This window comes from Schistocerca piceifrons, chromosome 1 (genome assembly GCF_021461385.2).
Source record: "Schistocerca piceifrons isolate TAMUIC-IGC-003096 chromosome 1, iqSchPice1.1, whole genome shotgun sequence".
Taxonomy (NCBI): domain Eukaryota; kingdom Metazoa; phylum Arthropoda; class Insecta; order Orthoptera; family Acrididae; genus Schistocerca; species Schistocerca piceifrons.
This window is the reverse complement of record NC_060138.1, coordinates 461,413,501-461,421,449: the sequence shown is the minus strand read 5'-3', so window position 1 is coordinate 461,421,449 and position 7,949 is coordinate 461,413,501.

Below are 7,949 nucleotides of genomic sequence, written 5' to 3'. Positions count from 1 at the left end.
GATTTCCAAAGGACCACTTGTATTACGGAGAAAATTTGTGCCCCAGTAGACAAAATTTTTATAACACAAAGCCAATATACCTACATATGAACAACAACACAATATGTAACATAAAAACTGAAATGTCTTGAGTTAGAGAGAAAAATCACAGGAGGCACTGTGCAGTACAGAATGCATTTATTAATCAATAATCATTAATTATTGTAAAAAGAGAAAGGAAGAGTATGGTTTAAAAACACACTGATGAGTGTGTTAGTGCCACAACACGAACATGGACTGGAGGAAAGAAGTTTTATTTTTTACAGATTTACCATCGTAACATCAGCATTAACTATTGCAGACAAAAATGGAAAAACAAATGTGAATGACCAGGCGAAATTTAAAAACACAACAAAAGAAAGAGGCTCACAGAAATGTGCAAATGCAAATTTGATTAGGACTACTCCTATGCCAGTGTTAGTTTCTCTATAACAAAGAAGATACAACAGAACAAAGCAAAATGTATGTGAACAGTGCCAAAGTGACTGGATTTGTTACAAAGCCAATTAGACAAAAATCTATTCTCCGTGTTTCGGTTGGTGTTCAACAACAAATATCACTGTTTGGCACAATAACTGAAGTACCTCCATTTAAGTACACCCCTACATTCTAAAAATTATGCCTTGCTTTCAAAATATCTAATACATTTTGTTTACTTAGGTATCTTGTCAAATTATCTATCAAATAAGGCATATGCATCACTGTAGACATTATTCACTAAGAGGATAAACAGAAAATATGACAGTCTTGTTACAAGATTTTAAATGCACATCATCTTAAATACACCTTTTGATAGCATGGAAAACATCTGGAATGGTTGTTCTGCTTTCTGTACACACCCTGAGGACATTCATCTCGTATCAGAGGCTGTTTTAATGACGACCTGAAACTACTGTTGATAACTAGAAAAAAGTGTAGCATTTACCACCTCAACAACAACAAGCCTTTAAGAAATAAAGCCAAAGGTTGGATTGGACAAAGCTGCAGCAGAAAAACTGCCTTTTAATTTTTTTAAGGAACCTCCCTGCTGTTCTAGTGAACTGATTTGCCTCGAAATTTGAATCTGGTTGTCTGCACGGATAGTTGGGAAACTATATGTTTCAAATCCGAGTCCTGTTACTTAACCCCTTTGCTCACTTTCATAATAGGGAGACAGTGATATAGTATCAAATTCCACAATACTGGAGACAAGTTCTCATGAGAAATGTGTTAACAGCCGGAGGGTGAAAAGTATACACAACTGACATTAAATCACATTTTGGACTAAATTTCTTGAGTTTTGCACCACATTCATGAAGATCATTTCCATAATTACTGTTCAAGAAGCTAATTATCGCTGCTTTTGCTGGGTCATCTTAACCAATTGTAATAGCATGTACTGTCAAATAAAAGAACATTGTCCCAAGGTGGCACTACAAACATTAGCAGCTTCTGGTTTCTTCTATAAAATCTTTTATGGCAACCTTGAGTGTGAACTGTTAGTAACATTTCCTTACTTCTCCACTGTGGCTCCTCACACGATCTTTAACTACGAGCTATCTTACTGTGGCTCCCAGTTATCATATACCCATGTCTCTCTTCTTTGCCCTTACAGCCAATTGTTTCAATTCTTGTCTTCAGAGGTTTCAGAGCATCTCTAATGCTTGTCTAACTCAGTGACTACTTAAGAGAGCAGGTTGCACACAAGCTTCTTCACAAAACAAAATGTCATTGCGGTATGAAAATTATTTATTTTTCTCCTCTGATCAGTTTCTGCAGACTGAAAAATTCACTAGAAAGATTGTATATCAACTCTGTCCATCTATCTGCAGTTGTGATTGTGGCGGCAGGTCAACAGGTGAAATTGGGAAGTTAAAAAAGTACCAGTTCCACAAGTATTTAAAGTACAAAAAATGTAACAATATTAAAGTAGAAAGAAGATTATTGTGCATAATAGCACTATGCATGGGATTAGAAAACATAGTTGTGATTGTTTTTGTGGAGATATTCTTAAGAAGCAAGATATGACAGGGTTTAAGATAAGATGGTTAATTGCAAACGTGTGGGTGTAATAATGAAGCATGAGAGTAGCAGTTGTACAATTTTAATTAACAGAACATTAATTACCCAAAATTATTTATGTACAAATTGGCATACTTGGTCTGTTTACCTCCTTCCTCACAATTTTCATTCTACTGGGACAGAATAGAGATGCAATGGTTCTCCAAATAACTACATGCTTGAAATAGGAACTAATTATTAATAAACACAATTATCCATACATCCATATAAGTTGGAATATTCTACTCAGAAAACAGAATAGTATGAAAGACTGGTTTATCGCCTTAATGACTGCAACAAGAACATTACATGAATAGAGAATCATATTCATAACACAAAGTTGGGTTGGCGAAGGATGCGCAAGTGAAGTAACCATTAGGGGAAGAGTCTCCTGCAATTAGGAAAACCAAGGAACTGCTATCCTTCCCATATGTGTGTCTAGTCTCACTGCCATTCCATGATCATTCTTGGTACTTTTATGTCAGGGGCTGCATTCATTGCACCATTTTCTGCCAATAAGGGCAACATTTATTGTTTAAGAAAAAAATTTTCATTAATGAATTGTCTCATTTCTGAAATTTGTGGAATTTTGTTCCATCAGCAGGAGCAAGTCTCAGGAAATGTTGAGACAAAAAAAAAACTATTTGGATTCAATACCCTGTTCGTGAGGCTGTTCATTCAGTTCCACATATGTCATTCAGTAATGAACCTAAGTATATGGCAGTTCCATGTGTGTACATTTCTAATTAAATAAAAATTAGAAGACAAATCACATTACCATTGTATACTTTAATATTGTTCACAGGCAAAACGTAGATGAATATATGTAAAGCTGTTAATGAAAATCAAGGAGCTCTAGAGGTCTTATGAAGAAACTACACCACCTTTTTTGCATTGTTGAGAGCAAGAAACTTTCAGAATGAAATATTTAATACGTTTAGTACAAAAGTGGGCTACAATAACATGGTATCACATTAACAATGAGAAAACAGATAATTCATGACTGGGAGTCTCATTACCTTGAAAGCAATATGGGTCACATCTGATCATAGTTTGCAACAAAAAGAATATTATACAGCTTACATGCGTCATAAGAAAGTAACATTGAGGAAAATTAATTTCACATGGTTTTTTACTCATTTACAATATTCTACACATAAAAGAAGGGCTGCTAGAAGATACATTTTCTAGCCCATGTTCTAAATGCAACACATGGAACTAACCTAGTTGAAGTGCCTGAAGTCATTTTACATTTAATTTTTCTTATTTGGGACACACTGAGTAAATAGGACGGGAGGGTGCAGAGAGCGAAAATAATGGGTGGGGGTGGGGGGGAGGGGAGGGGGTGTTGAGAGAGAATCTAAGAATGAGTTCACATTTTCTGTGTTATATACTAAGTAAATTACTCCTTGGCTGATATTTTCACTCTGCTGGGCTCATGATGGTGTCTTGACCACTTTGAAAAAATTTATTCAAAATAATTTAGTTATGCAGTTTACTATTTATTGTCTTTCATGAAATTCATTACACTATATTAAGAAATCTTAGTATGAAATACAAAAATACTGTCCTGTGTCTTATAAAAAAATTTAAGGAAAGAAGGCACTGCTTATTGACAACTTTTAAATTTTAACCTTTCTGTTAGTGACTAATAATTTCCCTGCACAGCATACTGAAACTACAATACAAGTGAAATTTTAACTAAGTTAAAACCTACAAACATTCAAAAGTATTTGCATTTGGTGATATTTTATCATGGTTGGAAAGATGTATGTATTTCCAATGTGATACATATACTATTTTACCATTCCAGTCTACATATGAGCTTGCAGATTATCCTCCCAGCCACAACTGATGACACATCTGACATTGTTTAATTTTGATTAACACATTTTATGAGATTCAAAAAATAATGCACTACCAGGAAAGCTTGTCAAGTGAAGAAATTATTTCTATGGGACAGTAATCAAGATGAATTCTTCATAAAAAAATACAAAGTAATTATATAGAAATACTGAAATATAAATAAAGCATCTAATTTTTATAAAATGCAACTTGACTGTAAAAATAATTAAAATATTTTAAATGCTTAGAAAAATGCTGTCAATAGTTCTGTTAACTTTTCTCTACTATGCTGTGACTTAAATATAATGCAAAAGGCATTTCAAGAATCCTACTACATGCATCAGAAAATATCTCTATATAATTAGTTTTATTTTTATAAAAGAGGTACTCCAGGCAGTTTCATGTAATAGAAATGAGATGAAAAACTGCTCACTGCCATGCAGCAGTAGTGGTACTAGTACTTCTAGTTGCCTCACCACCATGCTATGGCAGCAGACTGTTACATTAATGATTTGCTGTTTTATATTGCTAAACTAATAAGGTAGAAGCAACTTCGAAACTACATTTTTAATGAATGTTTTGTATTTTAATTATACACAACACAATACAGAATAATGTAAAAAAAAAAGGCATTGCAGTTTTCAATGTAACTAGTGAGTAATTAGGCATTTTATTCTTTTCTTTAAAACTGTACAAACATGTTCAGACTTCCCCAGAAAGCCAATTATGGAGAAAAAGGTATTACCTGTCTAGTTGACAGAGAACCGACAGGTTTTAAATAGTATGAATAACTTGATAAATTTACAGGAGGCATAAAACAATAGGAACTTCATTATTATTTATGCTATTGAGCAGCAGCAAGTATAATGAAACATGATTACATTTCAACATCCAAGTTTTAAACATAATTATTTCCAACACTGCCTTTTAACAAATATCATAAAACTGGATTTATTAGCCCACCATATGAAAACTGGATTTATTAGCCCACCATATGAACTGCCAGCTATAAGAAGTATTCTGTATTATTACAATCATCTGCTTTCAAAGCAAGAATATTCAAATATTTATCACACTTTTTTCATATTGCTATCAACATTTTCAAATTATATATTACAAAATTATTGTTGTTGTAATGAAAAATATCATAATTTACTCTCATTTTAACTAATTTACTACTATACATTTAATTACACAATGTCCTGAACATTTCATCAGTAATCCAAAACAAGGGACAGAAAACAACACACACCCGAGCATGTAAAGGTAGAGTTTCCTCGCAAAGCCAGCTGATGTCATCACACTTCAAGACTTCCCAGTGCAAAAATGTTGTAAATACCTACCAAAACTAATACTTTATGAAATTGATTCCTGCCACTGTAACATTGTTTTACAAATGCTCTCCCTTAACAGATTTTTTCAGGCACAATAGACCTTTAGGGACGTGGGGTTAACGCAAGCGAGTCTTAGGTAACTATTTCACCAGGCATTTCAGCTCAAAGTGACTGCCAAAATAATAATTAAAATGATGGCGACTACTACGAGGCAGATTATTAACAGGATCTTTTTCTGTGAACAAAACAAAAAAATGGGGTAAATTAAAAAGAAGCATTCAAGCAAAATGGTAATATAATGCAAATAGTTAACTCCTTCTTTTTGCCAAAACATGAATGGTGTGACATACTGTACTGTAGAGAAATTAATCACTAAAAACTACAAATTTATCAGTTATTGGTTAAAAAAAAAATGATTTTATCAAAAGGTACTTAAGAGCTGAAAACTATTGTCAAATTGTTGCACTAGCAGGAAGCCATGTGAATGCAAAGCTACTTTCTTACACTTTGATGAATTTATCTTTGTAATTACTAGAAGTACTGTCACACCACCCAACAAAAACCCTTAACTCATGCTCTAAGGAATTACTTATAGAAGGGACCTCCTAATGCAATATGTTTTGTGACTTACATTACTTTTAGTCTAAATTAGAAGTGCATAAAAAGGTGCAATATTAGTGCATTAAATGCAACTGGATGCAAAATACTCTCAAATTATATGAGTAGTACTTAATTTTTTATTTCAAGAAATATTTCATATTTTTACATATCAAAGGAAAATTTGAAAGAGAGCTCAATATGCACAAGTCACAACCTAGAACTAAAATGCAAACAATTGAGAAGTATTCAGGAATATATATTATGAAGAAGTAACACACATAGTGGTAGTTTCTTCAGAGCACTGTGGCTGATGAACTGCAATAAACACATTGAAAAAAAAAAAAAACCAGAAACACATTAAAAAAACAAGAGATTGATCTAGAGCTCAAAAAACATCAGTAAATATTCTGGCACAATTTCACAGGTTTGGTGCTATATTCAGACCATAATGTAGTGTAATCAAAGCACGTTTTTTCACTCCAATTCATTTGGGAGAGAAATGCTACATGGACTGAATCAATTGCACCTATCAAAATATATGATTCCAGAAGGAATGAGTGAATAACTGTTTAACAGGCATGTATTGTTTTTATAAGATCAGAGATAACTGAATACAAACAGATATGGGAAGATGAAAGAAAAATGAAATAAAAAGAAAAAAACTTAATTGTTTCTACTGAGGAAGTAGTGAAATATCCACAGCATTCAGAAAACAAAATTGAAATAACTACTGAATTTAAGTATAAAAATACTATGTGGGTTTTGATAAATGCTAGTTTTATGGTTACTTTCATATACAGTAGTATTTTTTCAACACTGAGTTTAATCTATGACTTTTCTTGCCACTGCAAATATTTTACACTTGACCAGAGTAACAACACAATCTTGGGTAAAACGAGAACAACATACCGTTTCTGCATTTTTTTGTACATATGAGACTTTAGAGAAGTTAGGCAACATCACTAGAATTACAAAAAACCTTAATTAGTTTAAAACATCAGGTTCTGACACCTGAATATATCAAAAGATGACAACAACAAATTATAGATGAAAGTCACCAATGTAAATAACTATATGGCGAAAGAACTAGTACTCACAGGTGACACCAAAATTACTACTTTATCAGTGCAATCTTTCATAAGTATGCACTACTGATGAATCATGATGTGCATGCAGGTACTCTTAGTCAATGAATCTTGCACTACACGAGGTAAGGAGTCTGTACTGGTTTTTGTGTGTTTGCATTAATGACATTACTCACAACTGAATGCATGTTTCATAAACAGTGTTCATTACAACCAAACAGTAACACACAATGTGTGTTTATAAGGACAGTGAGTAAAAAATCAAGCATCTTTTGAACTAAGAATTGTTCACAAGATCTCTACTAGGTCTGAATTATCTGTTCATAGCCAGTTACTGTTTATTCACTGAGTTTACATAAATATACAGAAAAAAAAATCTTGCCAGTTTTGATGTGATATTTGCTAATAAATCATAAATGAAGTGAAACTGTTCCCTTTAAGAGAAATTACTTTGTGGTTAATTCAGGCAGTGCCTTTCTTATTGTTCCAAGACATGTGCACTACTTCTATCTAGGTTAATATACCCATAAGTGTACAGTTAACCTCATCATGTCAGCTAATTCCATGGCTCTTATCTATGTGACACATTCTATTGCAAAACCTATCTTATGGATCTGTTGGTATCAAAATTTTTGTAGGGTGTTAGCCAGGAGAGGATGATCTGTGAGCATTAATATGATTCTCACCAGAACTAAGTTTTTCTCCCTTACTGTCTTCCACTGAAGTGACTATCATGTTTATGCCAGTCACAATGAATGAATGAAAGGACTAAAAGAATGAAGGAAGAAAGGTAACGGATTGAATCTGGTTGCTGATAAGAACCATAGAGACTGAGGGGAGAGAGAGACGGGCTGAGAGAGAGAGAGAGAGAGAGAGAGAGAGAGAGAGAGAGAGAGAGAGAGAGAGAGTGAGAGAGAGAGTGAGAGACGGGGCTGAGAGAGAGAGAGAGAGAGTGAGAGGACGGGCTGAGAGTGAGAGACGGGCTGAGAGAGAGAGAGAGAGAGAG